Raw genomic sequence first — 25,595 nt, 5'->3', positions numbered from 1 at the left:
CCCAACAGTAAATTAATAACAGTCATCACAAACTTAACACACTACTTAAGTATATAATATACTGAAGCCTATCTCCAATTTTTCACTGAACAGGACTCATCTCTTCTTAACCTTGGATAAACCTCACCTACTCTGTGTCCTCTGCACATAATTAAATGTAAAGGGGCAGATTTATATTAACTAGCACATCCCCAGGGATGCACCAGTTAACGTGCACCGCTGCTCTGCCACCCACGGTGTGCCGCATTTACAATCAGATAGGACAAAGCTACATAAAAACCCTGCGCCTGCTTGAAGCAGGCATAGATCTTGACGCAGGTAGGCTGAAAGCTAAAGCAACAACTAAGTGTCGTGTGCAGAAGTTACAAAAAAGGAAAAATGGCGTTTAAACCAGTAATGAGACCATGCTAACGTAACACAAAGTAAAAATATCCAGGATCTACATCAGTTTGGGGTTCACGAACCTGGCAGGTACAAGGCACTGAGGCTTTCCACCGTGCATGTCTCATCCCAAATCATATGTTGTTTGTGAATGAAACAATTTCCCAGACCAAATGCTTTGGATTGGCTACTTCTAAAAAATTAAACACCCCTACTATCCCGGAGTTAGAGGAATATGATGGTTGGAGTAATTTTACTCGTTGTCCATTAAAGATTTACAGGCCCTACTCCGTAATTCTTCCTTTAACATTTCCAGTATAAATCCAAAAGGTTGACTGCTTTGGCAACGTGCCTTATCCACGGTTTAATAACGCTGCCTTTTGCTTTATATAAGTTTTCAAATTGTATGAAATATATACCAATAGGTCGTTATTAACCTTTAGGTAGTGGTTTTCTTCATGAGGTCTGGTCGCTTCCATACACATACAGATTTTCAAAGATGATCAAGAACTTTATCTGAATGGAGAGGAATGCACTGAGACGCCAGATCATTCACTAATGTGTAGGCACATACAGTTACACGGTTCATGCAACAAACACCGACCAAATATGGCTTGCGTGTTGCAAGGCACACCAGTTCCTGCTATCATCCCCACGTTCAAGTTCTTGGAAAATGGTAGTTATTTGATGCTCAATAACGAAGATTGTTCTGGGTTAATTAAAAGTATTCATTTTATCGTAACAGTAAATGAACGGGTTATTTGCTGCAGAAATGTTCTATTTCCTCCCACACATGAACATAGGGAGTTTTCAATCTGGCCACAAATACCAACCTTGGGAGCACATTTCAACGGCATGGCAAGAATAAGAGCTCTTTTGTCTCAGAGAGAGGTGGCCTTGAGTTCGGCCCGTGAAACTTTCGTGCTTCACACAGCGAACACCCGTACAGAGGTGCAGACCCTTTTAAAAACAGATTCGCCTTTCCATTTCAGCAGGATGGTTCGGACTATCTCTAACGCGTCCTCCACAAAGGGCCTGGCGCACTTTTTTAAAGTTGTTACCAGTGGTCTCGTGACTTCATTTGAGAAAATCTTTGGAGTCATCCCTGCTTTCTTTCATTCTATTTTTTCCACTCTGCTTCGTGGATTCCCATTTTTACTTGCATTACCAGCGGACGCTCTTGTGCTTTTTTACATTTTTAAATATGGATGTCCCTCCTGTGCAAGCTCCCGCCCTGCAGCTGCTGACACTGTTCCGCAATCGCATGCTAGAATATTATGGCACAATGCCGTTGGCGATATTAAGCACGGCATATGGATTATCTTTTCGATTCTCCTACTTCACCTGTGTCCAGCCTGTATTTCACTGCCTGACCTGTGATTTCGATTGGGCCATTGATTTGTGTCTCTGCGGACCGGTTTCTCCTGACGTCGACTTTAATCAGCTGATGACTCCTATCATTACTCACGAGTTGGTTTGTCCTGGCGAAAGGATTATGGCTGTGGCATTGATGCATGGACTAATTGGTCCCTGGAATTTACTGGCGGCAACACAGTCTTTCTTGGAACAGAGCTTTCTTGAAAACCCACCGAGCTGTCCTCTGATGTTGATAGAGGATCCGGTGCTGGGAGAGCACTTATGTTCTTTTCCGCTTTTAAATTGGATGGCTGAACTCTTTTCGGATGAAGACGGTGACTTCCTATTGGAGGCTGTTGCAGCTTATTTTGCATACACAGTTATGTCATAGACCTTTTTCATGTTTGATATGCTGAGTACTAGCATTTCATTGACAATTCATTGACTTATTTGTCAAGTTTTTATTATTTAGCTTGCCTATTGGCTTAAGACTCGATAAAGTACTTGGCTGTTTTATTTTTCTTTAGCATTAAATTTTCCTAGTTTTTAATGTTTTACCTTGCGGACCGTCCACATATAAAGTTGCAATCTGCTCTCATGAGATGGCACTTCTATTATCTTATTCAGTTCGTTTCCGGATCATGGGGAGGTGTCATCTAGGTCCTGGATATCTTTACACCGTGTTAAGTTAGCATGGACTCATTACCGGTTTAAACGCCATTTTTTCCTTTTTTGCAACTTCTGCACACGACACTTAGTTGTTGCTTTAGCTTTCAACCTAATAGTTCATCGTGATTTACATGAGAATAATATGTTATTGCTCTACTATCTGCTTTACTTCTTAAACTATATCTGTACAGCGAGTGCTGAAGTTTTAAGAACAACACGATACAGAATTGTTATGAGGTCTGATCTCCACGACTTCATACTCATAACATAAGTGCAGCTTCTCCCAATTCTGGGCATGAGGCGGGTTTTATATTGCTTTGCCGAACACACATACACAACACTTGATGCGGTTCACATGAAGAGAGAGCTGGTGTATGCTGATGTGATTCCTTCAAATCTAAGACACTAAATTATCGGCACGCCCTAAACCAACACAAAGAGACCTTCTTAGCAAATAATATATTATGTGTATTAGGGAGGGTGAGATATAAGCAGCCGCGGGCCGTGGAGGGAGTTACGGTGGGGCAGGGAGGCGGGGAGGGGGAGGGGCAGGGTGGAGCCCTCTCCACCCTGCCCCTCCCCCTCCCCGCCTCCCTGCCCCACCGTAACTCCCTCCACGGCCCGCGGCTGCTTATAAGTGTTGCTAACTCTTATTCATTTACAGCATGTTAACATACTGTCACCATTCGCTTTTTATGTACTATTGACTATGCTGGTAATTTTGCTACTGATAATATGTGTACTTGTATAATCTAAGATACTACGCCTGAGAAGACGGCATTAGTGAATAAACATTTCAAATACACATGTGTTCTTCTTAACTCCATGTTCTGGTTTCTAAGAAATATATAACGACCGACTGTTCATGAGTTCCACGTATCCTGAGGTACTATAAGTTCATATTCTGGATTGTCTAAACATTGAGAGTTTGTTATATCCAATGTGACACTGTACCTAGCTTGCTAAGGGGTTTTGATTACTAAGGTGAGTTTTGGGACACCCTAATTCGCCGAGGTTCCAATCCTCTGTCCACAGTTCTGTGTGAGAACAGAAACCCTGCGACAGGGGCACCCCTCAGCCTTACTGGAGCTTCATCACACTTGCGATACAACTCCAGCAATGCGCCAACTTTACGGCACAAATACGTCACGCATCTGTGCTGTTTTTGCCCCATGATGCGCCGCATTGTAAATGCAGCACACCATAGGTGACGGAACAGCGGCACAGAATGACTAACACATCCCTGGTGATGCGCCAGTCATCATAAATCTATCCCTATGCTTCTTATCTTGTTAGAGATGAACCGCCGTATGTATCATCAAAGTTTTTTGCATTTCCTAAATAGCGAACTTTAAGGAATAAATAGCGATTCTTTACCATTCCTAGTTTGCGATGACCTATTTGCTAATTACAAATTACCCATTCATTTCCATGCAGCAGGAGGCCCATAGGAATGAAGGTGCAATTTGCGATTAGCAATTACCTCATCGCAAATTACGAATTTTTCCGACGGTGCAGGGGTGTCTCAAGAACACCCTGCTGCACCCCTGAAAAAGAAATTTGGGGTCATATGGCGCACATAAATTTTGAAAACATTCCTTTACCTCAAAAACGATTTTCAACTCATAATTTGAAAACACTGCACATGGGGAAATGACTTAAAATGTCCTTAAGACACATAAAAGCATTTTTTGATTGCCTTTGCAGCATGTTTCAGTCACCTTTAACATGCCTATGTAACGGAAACATTCAAAATCTAAATTTGCCATGCACAGGTGGGAGCATATTTACAAGCAATTTGCTCCACAGACAAACTTCTTACATTGAAATGGGAAAAATAACATCAGAGACTCTCAATTACCTTATAAAGAAGTAGACACCATTATGTCCTTCTCATCAATATTAAAACCATTGCTTTTTCTCAAAAACGATTTACAAGTCATAATTTGAAAACACTCCACAGCTCCTATGCACATAAAAGCCCTGTCACTACTAATACTTCACATTTTCTCCAATTACAATTTCTCAAAGAAACAAAATCTATTTGTGAAACACTTGAGACAAAGCAACATTTGAAAAACACAACTTTCTTCATAATTTTCTCCTTAAAGCACACTATTTTCTATCTAAATTAAAGAAATCTTTTCTCACCTTAGCAAATACTTTGAGTTTCAAAACAGTCTCAGAAACACACCAATTTGTCTTCAGCAGAGCAAAAGGTATGCACTCCAGAGTCTGCAGCTATCAAAAGCACAGAAATGCTGTAATTCCTCACACATATCTCTCATGTCACCCAATCAAAACTCTTCCCTCACTTTTTTTCAAAGCAAAACCCTTCCCCCCTCTGCCCCCTCTCTGCTTTTTCTGCATAGCAACCACCTCTTGCAAGACCTCTCACACAACAATGTTGCAATTGAACTCTGAACTCTCAGTGCACCTGCATATCCAGAGCATTCTTTCATTTAATGATTTTTTGTTCGCCACTCAAAATACATCTTTCAACGAACTCATCCATGCACACTAACTTTCTGTTTTCAGCAATCAAAATCCACCAATCACTCTTACTGCTTCATTAACACAGAAACTCCTCAGTTTTTTTCATTTTACACTCTCATTTTTTCAACTGCCATTTCATTGCCACACTTCATCTGACTGCAGCAGAACCTTCTCTCACCATGTTTTCTGTCTGGATTGTTGGACATAGTTACATCTATTGGGCTCAAAGGTACGCTGAAAACAGGAATTTACCTAACCTCAATTTACAAGATGTGGAAATTAAGTGGTTTGGCCACAGAGGATTAAAATGTCACCAATTGATACCATTGGTGAAAACCTTTATGCATTTGCCAAAACCTGACCTGTTAATTGTGCACTGTGGAGGTAATGATTTGGGCACTTTGACTGGGGTAGGTCTGGAAATGCTTTTAAAGGACACCTTTGAGCAATTGATGGCACTTTTTCCTCAGACTGCCTTGGTATATTCAAATATATGCCAAAGACAGAAATGGAGGTGGTCGAACCAATTTTGTCCACAAATTGAGAAATCGAGGAAGCATGTAAACAAATCTGTTTCAGCTTACATGAGAGACCATGGAATGGGCTCCCTGTACAACAATAACTTGCGTTACTACATGCAAGATATCTACAGAGGAGATGGAGTTCACTTCTCAGATGAGGGCAACAGAGTTTTCACTCTGAATTTAAGACTGTGCATTGGTACCTACTTATAAGTACCTAAATGTACCATAAACCCAAAAGCTCTTCTCAGAGCTACCCTACATCTGATCACTCACAATTATTATTTTACTCTAACTTTTTTCACTAATTTTCAAGAAAGTACGCTCCCCAGAACGCTTCCCGGTTCGCGAACCGGGCGCACTCCACGCAAAAAAACTAAAAAAACGGTATATTTTTTTTTTGCCCTGCGAGACCCTTTCAAAGCCTCCACATCAAACCTAGGGGGTCAGGGACGATCTACTATGCCCCCTTATGGTCATTTGCCCCTTCGCTTTGGCCTCCTCTTGTCTCTCGATCCTACCGAGAGACAAGATGGCGGCCGCTACGGACTGTTTGGAATGTTTACAGACGCCGAAAAACCAATCAGCTTCGCTTCACAAAGCTCCGTTGCGCGAAAAGTACGCGTCCTGGAGCGCTGCCCGGTCCGCTGTTACAGATATATATCTTTTTTTAAACGTTAATTTCTCAAAATCCACTGTAGCACATATATTGAGACCTACAAAAGGCACATCGGGCTACCAGTCCCTACAATTTTGCCAAGTTTCGTGCAAATCCATTCAGCCGTTCGGGCTAAAAGTGAGGCCAACCGCCCTATGGAAATTAACATGGGAAAAACACGTTTTGGGACCCCCCTTTTTTCTCAGCCCCCCTTTCACAAAACCCCCCCAAATTCAGTATCTGCTCAGAAACAAAATGTGCCATTTTCCTGAAAATTTCAGCCAATTCCGTCCACAAACGCCAAAGTTATTGGACATAGAATTTTCAAAAATCCCATAGAGAAAAAATCCTAACTATATATACCTACTGGCGGTCGCCAGTAGGTATATATAGTTAGGATTTTTTCTCTATGGGATTTTTGAAAATTCTATGTCTAATAACTTTGGCGTTTGTGGACGGAATTGGCTGAAATTTTCAGGAAAATGGCACATTTTGTTTCTGAGCAGATACTGAATTTGGGGGGGGTTTTGTCAAAGGGGGGCTGAGAAAAAAGGGGGGTCCCAAAACGTGTTTTTCCCATGTTAATTTCCATAGGGCGGTTGGCCTCACTTTTAGCCCGAACGGCTGAATGGATTTGCACGAAACTTGGCAAAATTGTAGGGACTGGTAGCCCGATGTGCCTTTGCTAGGTCTCAATATATGTGATCCAGTGGATTTTGAGAAATTAACGTTCAAAAAAAGATATATATCTGTAAGCGCGTTCCGGGCAGTGCTCCGGTTCGCGTACTTGACGCGTAACGGAACTTCGCGTAGCGAAGCTGATTGGCTCTCCGGTGTCTGTCAAAATTCTAAACAGTCCGGAGCGGCCACCATCTTGTCTCTCGGTAGGATCGAGAGACAAGAGGAGGCCAAAACAAAGGGGGAAATGACCATAAGGGGGCATAGTAGATCCTCTCTGACCCCCTAGGTTTGATGTGGAGGCTTTAAAAGGGCCCCGCGGGGCAAAAAAAAAGTAATTTTTTTTGTATTTTTTGCGTGGGGAGCGCCCGGTACGCGCACCGGGAAGCGCTCTGGGGAGCGTACTATAAGGAAAAAAGAATGATAGACTTTTCAAATATTGTATGTTAATTGATTGTTTGTTTTGTTGATTTTTTTTATTTCTTTATTTTTTAAGCAATTATTTATTATTGTCATTGTGTTTCAAAATTTAATAAAATGTCTAATATTTCACTGTCTGAAATGTCGTTATTTTCATTGAACATAGCTTGTAATGTTTGAGTGTGTAAAATGTCCTCATTTTCAAGGAGGACATCTACTGATTGCACACATTGCAGTAGTTCTTGCTCCCAAGTTTCATCCATAAATTCAATGTCATTTGGATCAATGATTTCTTGGTTGGTCTCTGCAAGGACAATTTCAAATGAAACTTTCTGTTCGCCTTCCATTTTGTCTGAAATTTGCATAAAAAAAATATATATTAGTAGAGATAGGGCACTGTTGGGATTAATTTTAGATAGGCAGTTTTTAACAGTGAATTTATCTTTGGGCAGTGTATAGTATCAGAGTGGAAGTAGGAATATAAAAAAGTGTATGTAATTTAACGTAAGTAAATTCATAATTATAAAAGAGAAGCGTAACTCCATCCATAACTATAACAGAGAAGTCTATCTAAATCTATAACTACTACAGAGGGATACTATATAACTATCAGAAAAAGTTTACCATATTAACTTAAAGTGCACAATATACTTCAGTTTTTAAAATAACAACTTACCTTTACAAAGAAGTTGAAGTTATTAGTGAAAATCCTATTGAAATGTACACCAGGAAGTAGTAGTCAAAATGGCTGTGTTTCCTTCTCTTCCTTTATATATATTCAGGTACATAGCCAATCAAATGTCAGGTAAAAAAAAATAGAAAATGAAAGTAACATTTTAATTGGTTGTGAATTCCAACACTTCAGATGTGTTTTGTGAAGTAATATACCTCAGGGTATTTAGAGAGGTCTACAGGCTAAATGGCTAAATGGAATTCCAACCAAATTTTTGAAAATGGTAGGGATTGGTATGTAGTATGAGCAAATCTATATTTGGTGAAAGTGTCTCCAGGGTTTCTTCTGTAAATTACTTTCCCACCTTTTTTGATGGAGCGCTTCCCAGTGAGCGCCCCGGTACGCGAACCTGCAGCGTTACGGGAGTCCACCATTTTGTGTTTCGGTCGAATTAAAATACAAGATGGAGGGCATGGGTAGAAGGGGGCACGGTAGACGTATCTTGACCCCCTAGGTTTTCTGAGGGTGGCTGAGGAGGCCCATATGTGCGGAAAAAAAACCATTTTTTTAAAAAATTTCGCGCGGTTAGCTTCCGGTTCGCGTACCGGGTAGCGCTCCGGGGAGCGTACTTTGTTGAAAATTTGTGAAAAAAGTTAGAGTAAAATAATAATTGTGAGTGATCAAATGTAGGGTAGCTCTGAGAAGAGCTTTTGGGTTTATGGTACATTTAGGTACTTATAAGTAGGTACCAATGCACAGTCTTAAATTCAAAATGAAAACTCTGTTGCCCTCATCTGAGAAGTGAACTCCATCTCCTCTGTAGATATCTTGCATGTAGTAACGCAAGTTATTGTTGTACATGGAGCCCATTCCATGGTCTCTCATGTAAGCTGAAACAGATTTGTTTACATGCTTCCTCGACTTCTCAATTTGTGGACAAAATTGGTTCGACCACCTCCATTTCTGTCTTTGGCATATATTTGAATATACCAAGGCAGTTTGAGGAAAAAGTGCCATCAATTGCTCAGAGGTGTCCTTTAAAAGCATTTCCAGACCTACACCAGTCAAAGTGCCCAAGTCATTACCTCCACAGTGCACAATTAACAGGTCAGGTTTTGGCAAATGCATAAAGGTTTTCACCAATGGTATCAATTGGTGACATTTTAATCCTCTGTGGCCAAACCACTTAATTTCCACATCTTGTAAATTGAGGTTAGGTAAATTTCTGTTCTCAGCATACCTTTGAGCCCAGTAGATGTAACTATGTCCAACAATCCAGACAGAAAACATGGTGAGAGAAGGTTCTGCTGCAGTCAGATGAAGTGTGGCAATGAAATGGTAGTTGGAAAAATAAGAGTTTAAAATGAAAAAAACTGTGGAGTTTCTGTGTTAAGGAAGCAGTAGCAGTGATTGGTGGATTTTGATTGCTGAAAACAGAAAGTTAGGGTGCATGGATGTGTTGTTTGAAAGATGTAATTTGAATGGTCAAGAAAAAATCATTTAATGAAAGATTGCACTGGATACGCAGGTGCACTGAGAGTTCAGAGTTCAATTGAAACATTGTTGTGTGAACTTGCAAACATGAGAGGTCTTTCAGGAGGTGGTTGCTATGCAAAAAAGGCAGAAAGGCCAGAGGGGGGAAGGGTGTTGATTTGAAAAAAGTGAGGGAAGAGTTTTGATTGGGTGACATGAGAGATGTGTGATGAGTTACAGCATTTCTGTGCTTTTCATAGCTGCAGACTCTGGAGTGCATACCTTTTGCTCTGCTAAAGACAATTTGGTGTGTTTCTGAGACTGTTTTGAAACTCATAAAGTATTTGCTAAGGTGAGAAAAGATTCATTTAATTTAGGTAGAGAATAGTATGGTTTAGGGAGAAAATTATGAAGAAAGTTGTGTATTTAAAATGTTGCTTTGTGTCAAGTGGTTTACAAATAGATTTTGTTTCTTTGTGTTACATAGCCATGTTAAAAGTGATGCAAAAAAAGTGCAAGGGTCTTACAAAAATGCTTTCATGTGTCTTAGGGTATTTTAACTCACTTCCCCATGTATGTATGAATATAATTGATTTACAAGATGTGTTTAAAAACGTTTTTTGAAATCAATTAGGTTTCTTGATATGTACTGCTAGAGTTTCATAGGTTGCTTGGGGCATATTTTCAAGGCTTTTGACTTCCTTTGATGTAATTTTTCCCATTTTAATTTAAGACCTTTCCCCGTGGTGCAAGGTCCTTGTAAATATGCCCCCATCTGTGCTTGGCAAATTTAGATTTTAATTATTTGACTAACATAGCCATGTTAAAAGTGACCCAAAAATGTTGCAAGGGACTTAAAAAAAACGCTTTCATGTGTCTTAGGCCATTTTAAGTCATTTCCCCTTGAATGTAGGTATCTAATTGATTTAGTTGATGTGTTTAAAAACGATTTATGAAAAAAATTAGGTTTCTTGATATGTACTGCTAGAGCTTCATAGGTTGCTTGGGGCATATTTATAAGGCCTTTGTGTCTCTGTGATGTTATTTTTCCCATTTTAATTTAAGACCTTTCCCTGTGGTGCAAGGTCCTTGTAAATACGCCCCCATCTGTGCTTGGCAAATTTAGATCTTGATTATTTGACTTACATAGCCATGTTAAAAGTGATCTAAAAATGGAGCAAGGGCTTAAAAAAAACGATTTATGATAGGTGTATGCCTCTTTTGCGTCACTGTGCGTCACTTTTGTGACGCAGCGGCGGTGCAAAAGATTTGCTATGTGGTGACATATTTACAACTTGATGCATTTAGGCAGATGTGTCATGCTGTAAAGTCCCGTGGCACATGAAACCGATGCAGCAGTGATGCAAAAGATGCACCATGTTGCAAGACAGGCCTCATTTCATCTCCAACAAGATAAGAAGCTGAATCTTCTGTAAATGTCAAAATTGTTGTATAGACTGCTCAACTTATGTGTACTCTTTGATATGCTAGAGTCCATCTGCACTATGAGATACCTAAGCAAAGGAAACACAGGTGATGTGATTGTGAAATGAGGAAAAGAAACTCCACATTTTTCAATTACATCACCTGTGTTTCCTAAGTTTACGAATGAAATTGTGCAGATGAGGTTTAGGCCTGTCCACGGACACAGAAGAGATCTCGCCTTTGTTCAAGAGTGAAGTGGATATGACTTACTTCATTGGTAGGCCTTCACATGTATTATCTCCTCTGTACTCTTCAACAAGCGTAAATTTCATCTGCAACCCTGAGTAGGCCTCACCTCAAACAAATCTCTGGATAGGCCACACTTTATCGTAATCTTGAATCAATCATTTAAAATGTTAGGGACAGATTTATGATAGGTGTATGTCTCTTTTGCGTCACTTTTGTGACGCAGCGGCGGTGCAAAAGATTTGCTATGTGGCGACATATTTATAACTTGATGCATCTAGGCAGATGTGTCATGCTGTAAAGTCCTGTGCCACATGAAACCTGCGTCAGTTTTCATATAGGTGTTTTGTTGCAAGGTATGCATTAATTTGCATGAAAGCCCTGTAAAACTAACAGTGAAATTTAGAAGATTTCACTGACTCAGCTTTATAGCATTGCTGAATCAAATCCTTACGCCTGTTTGATACAGGCATAAGAAGTGATGCACCATGCAATGTGAGGCTTCCTCCTGTGCATTGCAGTAGACATGTCGCGCTTATGCAAGATTCCTGCAATGTGCTGCATTTGCGGCACAGATGTGTGACGCATCTGTGCTGTTTTTGCTCAATGGTGCTCCACATTGTAAATGCGGCACACTATGGGTGGCAGTGCAGCGGTGCACATTAACTGGTGCATCCGTGGGGATGCGCCACTTAGCATAAATCTGCCCCTGTACATTTAAGTATGAGCAGGGGACACAGAGTCGGTGAGGCTTATCCAAGGTTAAGAAGAGATGAGTCCTGTTCACTGAAAAGTTGGACATAGGCCTCACCTCCTCAGCATCGCTGGACATGGCTAAATAATAGCTGCAAAATGTTACTCTTGTTAAACAATTTTACTATTATAATCTCTGAGATTTGTCTCTTACTCTGCAACATCTCATTGTTGTTCTCTTTCTTTAAAGATAACGACAGCATCAACCATGAGTGACAATCAGCAATCAGTTGATCTCGACCTCATCATTGAACTTGTAATTGAAACGTCAGTGGAAGTAGATCCCTTGGATGATTTAAATCCTGAGGATGATGAAGAACATGATGAGGATGCCGATTTGTCAGAATTGTATGACATAGGGTGGGAAGCTGACTTGCTTGAGCCTATGGAACTATAAACATTTATTTTTTAAATTTACAATAAAGAAAAATAAAAATGTAAACCGTTTCATTTAAAATTAAACACACCTTCAAAAACAGGTTATGTGTAGTGTCTTCAATAAAATATTAAAATATGCTCATAAAATTAGATCAGATTCACATATAAAACAGGACAGGTAAAATGAATAAGAATTCCATTTCTTTTCTGATATTTGTGTATTCTAAATTTGCCAAAGCACTAAAAAATATTCTATGTAAAAATGTCAAGTAGTGTGTTAAGTTTTTGATGACTGTTATTGATTTACTGTTTGGTAATAGTGGTTAATAACATTTTTTATTATATTTTACCACAGATAAAACTGCAGATCATTTCAAATTTTGAGAATGCCAACTAAGGATAGAATGAGAAAGGCTACAAAACGTCAAAGACAGCAGGTCCATCATTTACTGCAGCAGTCCTCTACAATAAAAAATCGTCAAGTCACCAAGAAAGCACCGGGTAAGACCACGAAAACATTCATAAGAAACATTTTTAGAAAAAAAAGTAGTACTACAGAAAATGTTTTTGTCCAGAAAAAGAGAAGCAATTTAAACGGAAAGGAAAGGCCAGTCAAAAATGTTACTGCTAGAGCAAGAGATAACTCTGTGCATGATAGTAGAAGGAAACAACAGTTTAGGGACATTCGTAAACGAATGTTCCGCAACAGGATAATTGGCAATTTGTTAAAAAATATTAAGAAAGGTCAACAGAAAGTTGTTTTTTATAAGAGAAAAAAAAAAGTTGAGAAAGTTATTGATCAGGCATTTGAAATTAAACGAAAGTTATTTATTTTGATAATCAATAGAATTAGAAAGCTAAACAAGGCAATTTATGATTTCAAAAGAACTAGTAGATGGAAGATAACAGTTAATCGTAGTAATTTTTGTGAAGTTTTTTCCGGAGAATGGATGCATAGTTCAAGTTGTGAGGCATTTTTCAATGAGGAGAGTTATTTCCAGGAGAATGATTTGGTGCATGCAGTTGACACCAGCGGTCGAGCTTATGAGGTGAAAGATGGTTGTCCAGTTGAAAAAGAAAAACTTGTGACAACAGAGGCAGAAGAGATGTTAGGTAATGAGGTTTTAGGAAGACGTCCTAAGGGACCTGTGTACACCTGGAAGTGTAGTAGTATTTGCAGTGTGCGACAGGATTCCATCAATTTGCTTTGTGATTTTGTACGGACATTTAATAAGAAAAGTTTGAAGCAGAAAATGAAGTTGTTGCAAGAATTAGATCCTTGCAGAGTGAGAGAAGTGACAGGTTTGCATGGTCATTCACTGGCTTTTCTTTCCAGGAGAGTATGCCAGAGTGTTTTTCATCATTTCAGGATGCTAGCAGTGCATCATAATAAAGTGAGGAAATTATTTAGAATGTTGTATTATGCTAAGAGTCCAGCAGTTATGCTTAAACAATTATGCGCTGCTCTTTTGCATGGTTCTGAAATAGATGTGAAGAATATGTGTGAAGAAATTGAGTTTTGTTACTTTGGAAGTAAAGAGGAGAATGTTGAAATTGACCCAGAAGAAGAGGGTAATGTGGAAGATAGTGTACAGGTTTCCAGTACAGATAATTTTCAGAAGGAAATTGCCACGTTTCAGGTGAAATCAAGTGAGAGGCCTAATTTCACTTGTGTGTGTTGTCGACGCACTTATTATAAGAATCAGACTAAGTTAGTGGATTTATATGCAAAAAGTGAAAGGGAAAATAATAGTGAATGGAAGGATTTCACAACATACTTGATGGTAGAAAATTGTTTTGATTTGGGATCGGATCAACGTGTGTGTACTTATTGTTGTTATAAATTAAATCAAAACCAGATGCCTGCTAGAGCGGTTCATAATAATCTGGAATTGGTTGAGATTCCTTCTGAATTGAAGGATTTAAATACTTATGAATCTATTTTGATTCAAAGTATCCATCCCTTTCAGGCTATTGTAAGAATGGAGCCAAAGACAGGGAAATTGCCTCCATCAGATTTACAGAGAGGATTAAAGGGAAGATTTGTTTATTTGCCTCTAGATTTGAGGAAAAACATTAACACAATTGGAGTAGAAAAAGTGGAAGAGGAACCTGTGGTTATCTTAGTTAATGGGGTTCCGACAAAGAATAAGAAAATATGGCAAGATTTAGTAGATGTTAGGAAAGTGAAAAAGGCAACATTGTATTTGAAAAAAAAAATAAGTACTATAAGAATGTATATGTTGCAGAAGAGGAAGTAAGTGAGGAAGAGGATAGCGGTTTGTGTGCTGGTCAAATTGAGAAAGTAGAACCCTCTAAAAGTGAAGAAATATATGAACATTATAGTGTTCATCCTTTGCATTCCAAGGAAGTCATGGGGAATGCTATTGAGTTGTTTCAAATGAAACAAGCCAAAGGGAGTCCCATTAGAGTCTGGGAGGAAAGTTTGGAAGCTCGGTGTTTCCCACAGCTATTTCCAACAGGTCAAGGAGGAAGATATGATGAGCGACCTCATCAAATTCCTGCTTCTGAATACCGGACTTTACGATTGTATGCAAAAGATGCTAGGTTTCGACAATGCATTCCCTCTTTGTTTCATCTCCTGTTTGAAAGCGATCTGTCTGGACTGTCATATGCAGTGAACCACATCTTGAAAAGTGGTATACAGATGCAAAACATCTCGGCAAGTACCTTTATGGATAAAGTCAATGTCCAAGACAGTATTTTGGATTGTCACCTGATTAATCTCATGGCGTGTCAGCGTGGTACTAATGAGTACTGGTACCGTCGTAATGGTGATTTAAAATGTATGCTGAGGAACTTAGGAACTCCCACATGGTTCCTCACTCTGAGCTGTGCCGAGTATGGCTGGGAAGACTTACTTGAATTTCTACGAGAGGCAAATGGAAACATCGAAAACATCGAATTCAAGACACCCGGAGAACTGTGCTCTTTGGATCCAGTGAATGTATGCAGGTACTTTAATCATAGATTTGAAGCTATGATGTCTTTCATCATGAATAAGAAGAATCCACCTCTTGGAGAGGTGTTGGATTTCTTCTGGAGAAAGGAGTACCAAGCAAGAGGTGCTCCTCATATACATATGCTGCTGTGGATCAAGGATGCACCTAAATTTGGAACAGATCCAGAAGACTTAGTGATGAGTTTCATAGAACAGTATTCTACATGTGCTGTTCCAAACGCAAAGGAGGACAAAAGCCTAAGAGAACAAGTTCTACGCTTCCAAAGCCATCGTTGCGGTAAGTACTGTCGTCGTAAATTCAGAAACAAGGACAAGTTCTACACCAAATGTCGTTTCGCCTTTCCACGACCGGTGATTTCTAAAGGAAGAGTGAACAGTTTGATGTCTTCGCTGCGACATAATGTGATGAAGAAATCACCTAAAAACACATACAATTTGAAGAGGAATGAAGAGTCCAAGTACATCAACGACTACAACCCAGTGATTTTGTCCATGTGGAATGCTAACATGGATATACAGTTTGTGGCTGATAACTGTATGGCTGTGGCTCGGTATGTGACATCTTACATCACCAAAAAAGAAAAGACAGATTTGAAGGATATGTGGGAGGACATTTCCCATGAAAAGAGCCTCAGTAAGAAGTTGTACAGTTTCAGTCTGAAGATGTTGTCGCATCGAGAAATCGGAGCTTACGAATGTTCTGACCGGTTGTCTTCAGCAAGTCTCTATGCCAAATCTAGGAGTATCGTTTGAGCGAGTCTTGGTCTTGCTGCAACGCGTAATCGAGTTCTGAAACCTGTGCGGGAAATTGAGTATTTGGCGGAAAAGGAGCCAAACAGTACTGACAATTTGAAGACCAACATGTTGGATACATATTATCCAAATCGAAGCAGTCACCTTGAGAATGTTTGTCTGTATGAGGTTCTACAAAATTACATATTCAAGAGGAACATCAAAGAAGATATTGATAAAGGAGTGTATGCTGTAATTGGAAGTGAGGGATGTCTGGTCAAGCAAAGAAAATGCCACTTGGTAAACCATCGAAAATTGAGTGGCGAATCTCCTGAAAAAAAGGAGTTTTTCTATTTAGCACTTTTGCAACTTTTCAAGCCTTGGCGTGCAGAAGAGGAACTGCTTGGAGATTTCCTCTGTTACGAAGACTCTCCGCCAAGGAGACCATAGAATGTCCTGCTTTTCCCAAATATGTAGAAATGTTGAATGCGGAAATCGAGCAGGAAGCAACGATTGCAGCCGAGATTGCCAGAGACAGTTCTCAGGACAGTTAGAGTTCTGTTTCATTGAGTCAGGATCCACTAGGAGGACCGGTTATCGAAAATGAAGCTGCCACTGCCATGAATGAAGTGGAAAGAGCCATGGCACATGCTCAGGAGGATGCGGTTAACTTAGAAGATTTGGAAAGACAACTCAACGTTGAGCAGAGGAAAATATATGACGAAGTTACCAAGCAAATTGATCATGGATTAAGTCATGAGAAGAAAGAGTGCTCATGTACGTCGTTGAAGCCTGTCCGACTGTACGTGAGTGGAGAAGCGGGAACTGGAAAGAGTTTCCTCATTAAAGCAATTTCATGTTATTTGAAGGAAAGGACTGAGTCATCGCTGTCTTGTGTTGTCACCGCTCCAACTGGACTGGCAGCACATAACATTAAAGGTATTACTTTGCATCGTCTACTGATGCTGCCAGTGGAGCATGATAACAAATTACAATACCACAAGTTATCTGGAGATGCTTGTTGTGAAGTTTCAAGAGTCTTGAGGAAAATGAAACTTCTTATCATTGACAAAGTAAGCATGGTTTCCAATGTCATGCTTGCCTTTGTGCATTTGAGAATGCAAGAAGTTCTTAAAACAGAGTATGATGTGTTATTTGGTGGCAAACACATCATTGTTTTCGGAGATCTTCTGCAGCTGACACCAGTGAAAGGACAACCTGTGTTCAAAATGCTCACGCATGAAGATACCAGGAAGTGCCTAGGGAGCATTGGCAACGTCAATATATGGTTAAACTTCAATTATGCTGAACTGCATGAAAATATGCGTCAGGCGAAGGATGAAGTTTACAAGAATATTCTACAAGATGTTAGAATTGGAAAAGTGACCGAGCATGGGAAAGAAGCTTTACATGCACGATTACTGTCAAATTTATATCCAGAACAAGACGTTGTGCCTGAGAATATTTTTCAGAAAATTACTGAGAAGAAATCTGGAATATGTTTGATGCCAACTCTTGCAGAATGTGCCATCTTCAACAACAAAATGTTGCATTTAGAAAACCAAGAGATTGTGAAACTGGAAGCTATTGACAGATTAGAGCATATGGGATCAACAATTATTTTGTCTGAGAATTTGAAAACAAAATTGGATTCATTAGAGAAGACTATATCTAAAACTGCAGGTTTTGAAAAGACTCTGAATGTGTGCTTAAATTGCCGTATAATTTTAAGAAGGAATTTACATGTTGAAAGAGGTCTGGTAAATGGATCAATGGGTAATGTTGTTGATTTTGTGAAATACAGAAATAGAGATGGAATTGAATTTTTTAAAATTAAATTTGATGGCATTGAGGAAGTACAGCTAATTGGTCGTTGCTCTGCTAGATTTTTGCTTGTAAAAGACTTATATGTTCGCCGTAAGCAGTTTCCTGTTTGCTTGGCATATGCGGTGACAATCCATAAATCACAAGGTTTAAGTGTAGACAGTGCATTGGTGAATATTGGCAGTTCTGTGTTCAAGGAGGGTATGGCATATGTGGCATTGTCACGAGTTAGAACTTTATCGGGATTGTACTTGATTGAGTGTGATGTCACAAACATTTGTGCGGATCTAGATTGTGTTAAGGAATACAATAGGTTAAGAAGAGAGTATGCGCCACATTTGCCTCAATATCCTTTGTTTGAGAAACGTGTGGTAGGCCGGAAACGAAGAAATGTGACCAATACTAGGGAGGTTGTAGCAAAAAGGCGAAAAGTTGATGAACCTGAAATTATAAGCAGAAAGAAAAAGGATTCTGTTGAAGATGTTGTTGGTTTTCAATTTGAAAACAGTTCTGGTGTCAACTGCTATGCTAATGTAGTGGTTAATGTTTTGTTTTCTCTAGAAAATGTAAAAGAAGAGATTGTGGTCAATTCGGATCACAGATTTTGCAGTTTGTTAAATTCTGTGTTAGAGAAATGTAGCACTGATAGAACAAAAATAGAAAGTATGTCTGAAATTCGAAATCTGTTAGACAGATGTTCAGGTCAAACACAATTCTCTCAAAATATTCAGCAAGATTGTCAGGAGTTTTTAATGTATATGCTTGATGTATTGCATGCTGAAGGTGTAGATGTAGATCACCTGTTTGGGCTTTCTTATCAATGGCAGCATGACTGCGAGAACTGTAGGTTATCAAGTACTACTAGTGTAGACTCAGAAAGATTTATATATTTAACTTTGCCAGACAGTAAATCAGTGTCCTTTAATAAGCTAGTAAAAGCAGCTGATCACAACATGGAGTGTAGCCAATGTAAATCTGAAATGATGTCAACATTATTTATACGAACATATGGCCAGTATGTCATTTTAATGTTCCAACGATGTAGGCCTGATGGAACAAAATTGACAACTTTAATTAAAAATGTTGTGGCTTCACAGTTGTCAATATCAGGAAGGACTTTTGTAACTGCAGCAATTATATATCATGACGGTCCTTCAATAACATTACACAGCTTATTTAAAGTCTTATTTAAAGTCTAGAAACGGCTGGTCATTCTGCAACGATTCTGTTTTAACTTTCAAAAAAAAATTTGCCGTATGACCTTAAAAATTCTTACCTGGTGTTTTTAAAACCAAAATTTTAGGGAAAGAATCTCGGGATGTGCTCTGAGGAATTTCAAGAGGTTCTAATGGCTCCTACACGATTTGGCCTTGAGGATAAGTGTAGTACAGAGACATAAGTTATTTTTGAGTATTAAATAGTTCCTGGAAAAAAAGGAAGATTTTCTTACAGAAAGTGGTGTGCACATATTAGTTGAGGGACAACAGAGTATTTCCCAAAGCAAACGGTCTTCTTACCATAACACTTGAGGTCATGGAAAAATAACTGCACTTTGAATGAGTTCAGAAAAACTGTTTCTTTTTTATAAGCTAATTCAAGCTGCGAATCAAAACATGGAGTAGAGGGAATGTAAGTCTGCAATGCTGTCTAGATTATTGGTCCAAACCTTTGATTATAATGTCATTTTAAAAATCCAAGTATATAAACCTGATGAAAGTAAGTCTTCAACTTTAATTACAAATGTTGTGGCTACACAGTCGTTGATTTTAAGAAGAACATTTGTAACTGCAGCTATTATATGGCATGATGGACATTTGACAAGATCCGCTTATTACACAGCTTATATAAAATTTAAAAAAATTTGCTGTTTCGGAAATTATTGCCATTTGACTACGATACAATGTTGCCTTTTTACTTAAAAATATTCTTACTTTCTGTTTTCAGAAAAGAGAATTTAGGGTAGGTAACTGGCGTATAAGGATTTTAGGGGTTGATATAATTTTATCTACTGTTTTATATTGCTTTGTGATTAAAAGTGATGTAGAGAATTAAATAATTGTAGTAGTCATAGAGGTAGTGTAAGTCTGCTTCATAGTAAGCAGTATCAGTGTCATAGGAAATGTAGAACATGACTGAGCAAGAAGGGTAAGATATTACTAGTCTAGGATTGTGAAAGTGATCTTGAACGTTTTCTTTCTGAAAGTTGCGGAAATAGAAAATGGCGGGATTTGCTTACAAGAATTCCAAGAGTTATAAATGGCTCTTACATGATTTGGCCTTGTGGAAACGTGTGGTAGAGAGCGAGAAGTCATTTATTGTATGTAACATATTTCTCAAAACGATGGAGGTTTTCTTTCAGAAAGTGGCGGGCTGAAAATAAAAACAGCACAACCGAGTGTAAGCTGTTCATAGGACATCCTTCGACGTCATGGAAAGTAAGTTACTTTTGAGGAGTTCTGATTTCTGATTGGTTATGTTATATGGGTTTTTTAAACACAATCATTTTGATTGTGTTTTTTTTCCCCCGCTGTTATATGATGAATACCTTCAACTCACTGTTTTTAGTGAAATTTGATACATTCTGAGAACAGCAAAAATAAACCATTTAACATGTATAATTAATTCTGTACTGTTTGTATTTATGATGTACATTTAGAACTGTGTAGGAGGCATGGAGAAGGTGAGGCTTCTGTAAGTGTCAAAGTTGTTGCATACAGTGCTCACATTTTACGTAGTCTTTCATATGATAGACTACATTTCCACAATGAGATACCTAAGCAAAGGAAACACAGGTGATGTGATTGTGGAATGAGCAAAAAAAATTGCACGTTTTTCTATTATATTACCTGTGTTTCCTAACATTACACATCACATTGTGTAGATGAGGTTTAGGCCTGTTCCAGGAGACAGAGGAAGTCCGACATTTGTTCAAGAGTGCAATGAGCATGACTCACTTCGTTGGTAGGCCTGCACATGTATTATCTCCTCTGTACTATTCAACAACTCTAAATTTCATCTTCAACCCTGAGTAGGCCTCACCTCAAACAAACCTCTGAATAGGACACACCTTATTGGCATCCTGAAACAATCATTTAAAATGTTAGGGACAGCTTTATGATGGCTGTGCACCTCTTTTGCGCTGCCGTTGCGTCACTTTTGTGAGACAACAGCAGTGCAAAAGATGCACCATGTTCCAAGATAGGCCTCACTTCATCTGCATCAAGATACTGTTAGTTTAAAATGTATATCTTTAGGACTGTGTAGGGGGCCTGGAGAAGCAGAAGCTTCTGTAAGTGTCAAAGTTGTTGAAAAACTGTTTGTCCTTCAATCTTTTCCCTTGTCTTTTCTAATTTTTAAATACATGTTTTAATATTTTTTTCAAATTTTTGTTCTTTCTTTCACAGATTGAAAGTATAAAAATAACAAGTGACTAAGTTAACGACAATTATAAGGTAAATGTTTTGTACTCTTTTCGTTACATTTCTATCACATTTAACTTTTATTAGTTCCACTGCTTCATTTCTTTAACCCTCAGTTTCCTGCCTTTGCTACTTCTCTCATTCCTTTCTCTATTACTTACTTACTCTACTACTTCCACTCCTTTTCTCAGTCCCTCTGTTCTCATAGTTCCTCACTCCTGTTCACTCACTCCGTCTCTATTACTCTCACTGTCTCTGACTGATCACTCTTTCACTAATAGTTCATTATGCGTTCTCCCTGTAGTTCAAGCACACTAAGGGGCATATTATCAACACAGGCAATAAAATTATCGCTGCTTTTATCGGCAGAAAACTGCCGCAAAAGCGGCTTTAGCGGCAGATTTCTGCCGATAAAAGCAGCGATAATTTTATCACCTATGTTGATAATATGCCCCTTTGTTATTTACATTTCTTTGCTGTTTCAATCATTCCTTTTCTGTTACTTCTTCTTTTCTGCTTTCTGTTTTTTCTCTCTGTTATTCCACATGTTTTAATCTTATTTTGAACATTCACTCACATTCTCTAAGAAACTCTTGTTTATTATTCTTCTACTCTCCTTTTTTTTTTTCACTTCCTTATCTATTTTGTTTTTCACAATTATACCCTCTTCCATCTTTTCTTCGGTAAATAGATCTATTAAACAGTATCTCTGTGTTACTCCCTATAGCTGTCTTTCTTTTAACATTACTCTCGGTTTCCTTCCCTTATACCTACTCTTCTTTTTTTTTATCGGCAGAAATGTGTCGCTAAAGCCGCTTTTGCGGCAGAAAACTGCCGCTAAAACCGCTTTTGCAGCAGTTTTCTGCCGATAAAAACAGCAATAATTTTATTGGCTGTGTTCATAATATGCCCCTTAGTGTGCTTCAACTACACAGAGAACGCATAATGAACAAGTAGTGAAAGAGTGATCAGTCAAAGACACTAAGAGTAATAGAGACGGAGTGAGTGAACAAGAGTGAGGAACTATGAGAAGAGAGGGACTGAGAAAAGGAGTGGAAGGAGTAGAGTAAGTAAGTAATAGAGAAAGGAATGAGGGAAGTAGCAAAGGCAGGAAAGTGAGGGTTCACTGAAAAAACCCTAGGTTATAGACCATATATAGTTAGGAATTAGCATTTACAAAACCTTGAAAATTCACTGAAAAAACCATAGGTTATAGACAATATATAGTTAGGAATTAGCATTTAAGAAACCTTTTTTTTACTCACACAAAACCATTGAAATTCCATATATAGTTAGTTACACTAACTATATATCGCGCACCCGCAATCCACTGCTGATGATGTCACATATTACATCATTCATGACATGGTCAGTGACATCACTGATGACATCACTGATGACATCTCAAATGACATCACTGATGACATCATCCATTGACTGTGTGTTTCTGTAAAGTTTAAATATGTTTTACATATTGAAAAATGAGTAGATGTAGAAGTGCCTAAATAAAAGATTTAGTAGGTGCGTGACTGACTTTATGAATGAGTAAGTGATTAAATGTGTCTCACTGAGTGCATGGGTTATTATTTATTATTATTATTTTGTAGTTTATAAAGCGCACAGCTACCCCATGAGGGGTGTCCCGGCGCTAGAACCGGAGCCTCAAGGGCAGATGAGAGGAAGAAAAGCCAAAGAGGAAATCAGAGTCCGGAGAACAACAAGGTTTTTAGCCTGGCACGGAAAGTGGGTTCAGAGGGACAGAACCTGAGATCAATAGGGAGGCGGTTCCACAGTTTGGCAGCGATAACGCTGAACCCCTTGCCGCCCATTCTGGCGCGTCGGAAGCGCGGAGAGACCAGAAGGCGTAGATTGTTAGATCTCAAGGATCTAATGGAATGGGATATGGACACTCGCTTTTTCAGGTAATTGGGCCCAAGGTCGTTGATGGCTCGGAAAGCGAGGGTGAGGATCTTAAACTGAATGCGGCTAGAAATGGGGAGCCAGTGAAGCTCCTTGCGGTAAGCGGTGACTGACTGGCGGTAGGGGATGTTTCCGATCAGTCTGGCCGCAGCGTTCTGAACGATCTGGAGTCGATCGATCAGATACTGAGGAGCGCTAGCGTATAAGCTGTTGGCGTAGTCCAGGTGGGACGTAATGAGGGCCTGGCTAACTATTCGGCGGGCGTCCAATGGGAGGTAAGGAAGTATCTTCCTGATCATTCGTAGCTTCATGAAGCAGGCCGAAGTGACCTTGTTGACTTGGGATTTGCATGAGAGAGAGTCGTCAAACAGGAAGCCTAGGTTGCGGGCTGCATAGACCGGGGAGGGAGCGGGGTCAAGTGCAGTGGGCCACCACCGTGAGGGGGGGATGGGGGTTTTCTGGTTGAAGAACAGCACCTCTGTCTTGTCCGCATTGAGTCTTAGATGATTGTTAGTCATCCAGAGACTAATGCTATCGAGACATTGGCGGAAGTTGGCAAATGTGGAGTCCGAGTGGTCATTGAAGGAGAATATAAGCTGAGTATCGTCAGCATAAGAGACCACCCTGACTCCACAGGATTCTACCACGGCGGCCAGGGGGGCGAGGTAGACGTTAAAAAACAGAGGGCTGAGGGCAGAACCCTGCGGCACGCCACACAACAGAGGCTTTTCCTCTGATTTAAAAGGCCTGAGCAGCACCCTCTGACTTCTTCCAGTGAGGAAGGATTGAATCCAGGTGAGGGCAGTGCCACCGATGCCGATCAGCTTGAGACGGTCTAGGAGGATAGAGTGAGAGACCGTATCAAAAGCGGCGGATAGGTCGAGGAGGACAAGCATGGCCTCCTCGCCCCTATCCACACATTCACGAATGGTCTCCCCCACTTCCAAAAGAGCCGTCTCTGTGCTGAAACCTGCGAGAAATCCGGATTGGGAGCCGTGCAGCAGGAAGTTGTTCTCCAGGAACTCCGTTAGTTGCAGCTGCACAGCTTTTTCCAGGATTTTAGCGGGTTTGGGGAGAAGGGAGATAGGACGGTAGTTGGCAAATATGGATGGGTCGGCGTCGGGTTTTTTCAGGATAGGGACCACCATTGCTTCCTTCCAAGAAGAAGGGAAGAAGCCGTGATGAAGGGAGGCATTCCAGATGGAAAGGAAAGAATTGACCAGTAGGGGAGCTAGCTCACCCATGAGTTTGGCAGGGATAGGGTCAGAGGGAGCGCCAGATCTGCATTGGATGAAAAGCCTGAGTGCAGTCTCCTGAGTCAGATTGTTGAAAGACTGTAGGGAGGCGGGTCCAGGGGGGCTGGTGTTGGGGAGCTGGGGGGGAAGCCCATCGGGAAAAGAGGTGGAGAGTTTATTTATTTTTTCCAGGAAGTAGTCCGAGAGACCATCACATAATGCCTGGCTGGCAGAGTACTGGGGGGCCCTGGCGGGAGGGTTGGTAAAATTTTTGACAATGGTGAAAAGGGTCTTGGACGAGTTTTTGGCGTTGGCGATTTGAATTGAGAAGTGATTTCTCATAGCTGATTTTTTATTTTTAAGGAAATTTTTCAAGGAGGATTTGTACAAGGCTTTGGCTTCTAGGTCGTAATTCTGCCTCCACTTGCGTTCGAGTGTTTTACATCTACTCTTTTCCTCACGGCGGGTGGTAGAGAACCAAGGAGCAGAAGGGCGGGCCCTGGTGGAGGAGAAGGATTGAAGGGGGGCGATGGAGTCCATGGCTTGAATTAGTGAAGTATTGAGCCTAGAAACATTTCCGTCAATGTCAGTGGAAAGGGGGTCAGGGATAAAGTGGAAAAGTGGGGCTAAGGTGGCAGCGGTGATCTTATGCCACTTTCTCCCAGGTTCTTTCCTGAGTACCGAAGGGGCAGGTATCGAGCCCACTGTAAGATCGAAAGGGATAAGAAAGTGGTCAGACCAGGTGAGAGGGAGGGAGGGTAGGACTGAGATGTTAGGGAAGTTGGCAAAAATTAGATCAAGGGTGTGTCCCGCTCTGTGGGTAGGGCCCTTGACTAGTTGGAGTAAATTCAGACTCTGCATAGTTTCTGTCAGGTTACTCGCTTTTGGACATAGAGAGTTATCGACGTGAAGGTTGAAATCACCCAGCACCAAAAAGTGTTGGTGTTTAAGGGAGAGATCGGCCACCTGGTGAGTAAGAGCAGTGAGAGAGGGAGTAGAAGCGGTAGGGGGATTGTAGACTAGTATACCCGCCAGTATTACTGCTGAGGAGTCCGAAATAGAGAAGTACATGGCTTCTATGATCCCGATATTTGTCAGTTTGGTGGTAGTCAAGTGCAAGTGGGATCTGAGTATGATGGCTAGGCCCCCACCTGATTTTCCACCAGCTCGATTGATGCCCTTTATGGCGTAGCCTGGCTGCGTGGCAAGGTGAATATCAGGGGAGGAGGAGTCAGTAATCCAAGACTCGGTGAGGAATAGGATATCCCAATCCTCCGAGATGATGGACGACCAGATCTCGTTGGCATGGCGAGGTAATGACCTGCAATTTACCAGGCCAGCTTTCAAAGTCAGAG

Source organism: Lissotriton helveticus, chromosome 2_1 (assembly GCF_964261635.1).
Source record: "Lissotriton helveticus chromosome 2_1, aLisHel1.1, whole genome shotgun sequence".
NCBI lineage: Eukaryota > Metazoa > Chordata > Amphibia > Caudata > Salamandridae > Lissotriton > Lissotriton helveticus.
Note: the sequence above shows the minus strand (reverse complement) of the source record.